At 44.4% G+C, this 1,391-nt stretch overlaps 1 pseudogene; it reads left to right on the forward strand.

The window, feature by feature from the left end:
• The first annotated feature begins 440 nt into the window (after positions 1-440).
• Positions 441-915, forward strand: LOC108542941 (glutathione S-transferase Mu 1-like; annotated as a pseudogene).
• Positions 916-1,391: the final 476 nt, after the last annotated feature.

A 1,391-nucleotide genomic window follows, 5' to 3' on the forward strand; every position in this document is an offset into this window, starting at 1 on the left:
CTTCAAAGAGGACACAAACAAATGGAAGAACATACCATGCTCATGGATAGGAAGAATCAATATCGTGAAAATGGCCATACTGCCCAAGGTTATTTATAGATTCAATGCCATCCCCATCAAGCTACCAATGACTTTCCTCACAGAATTGGAAAAAACTGCTTTAAAGTTCATATGGAACCAAAAAAGAGCCTGCATTGCCAAGACAATCCTAAGTCAAAAGAACAAAGCTGGAGGCATCACGCAACTTTACTTCAAACTATATTACAAGGCTACAGTAACCAAAACAACGTGGTACTGGTACCAAAACAGAGATATAGAACAATGGAACAGAACAGAGTCCTCAAAAATATCACACATCTACAGCCATCTGATCTTTGACAAACCTGAGAAAAACAAGAAATGGGGAAAGGAGGTCTGCAGAATCCGCACCAACAGGCACCATGCCCATGACCCTGGGGTACTGGGACATCTGAAGGACAAAGTCACCAAGTCAGGGACCCTCCATCTCTGACCCGAGCTGCGGGCTATCTCTCCCAGCTGGCCCACGCCATCCGCCTGCTCCTGGAATACACAGACTCAAGCTAAGAGGAAAGGAAGTACTCTAGGGGGGATGCTCCTGACTATGACAGAAGCCAGTGGCTGAATGAAAAATTCAAGCTGGGCCTGGACTTTCCCAATCTGCCCTACTTGATTGATGGGACTCACAAGATCACCCAGAGCAACACCATCCTGCGCTACATTGCCCGCAAGCACAAGCTGTATGGGGAGACAAAAGAGGAGAAGATTCGTGTGGACATTATGGAGAACCAGACCATGGACAACCATATGCAGCTGGCCATGATCTGCCACAACCCAAAGTTTAGCAGGGTGATCATGTTTCAACAATTCCTTCCCATTTTTGGTTACTTTGAGTAGATCCCCAGAGGCGATTACTACAAGGTTGTGCATGTTTCTGCCAATGAATCACAGTCTATGAATATACTTGTTCGTGAATCTCATGTATAGGACTCTCTGTTTACCCATTCTCTACCTCTGGCTTAGTCAACTCCTACAGAAAGGTCAAAGAATGATCTCATGGCAGTCAAGGCTTTTTCTCCCACAGGCACAATGTAATTAGTTACAATTTTGTTCTTGGTTTTCTGTGGCATAATATGATGGTTAATTTTCTGCATCACGTTGACTAAGCTAAGGGATGCTCACATGGCTGGTAAAATTATTGTATTTGTGAGGGTGTTTCCAGAAGAGATTTGCCTTTGAATAAGAAGACTGAGTCAAGATTTCTCTCGGCAATGAAGGGGGCTTCCAAGAAACTGTCAAGGTCCAGAGAGAAGAAAAAGACAGAGGAAGGTGCATTTGATCTCTCTGACAGGGACTTCCATTTCCATCTATCC

The sequence above is a fragment of the Rhinopithecus bieti genome, unplaced genomic scaffold (assembly GCF_001698545.2).
Source record: "Rhinopithecus bieti isolate Rb0 unplaced genomic scaffold, ASM169854v2 scaffold_23941, whole genome shotgun sequence".
NCBI lineage: Eukaryota > Metazoa > Chordata > Mammalia > Primates > Cercopithecidae > Rhinopithecus > Rhinopithecus bieti.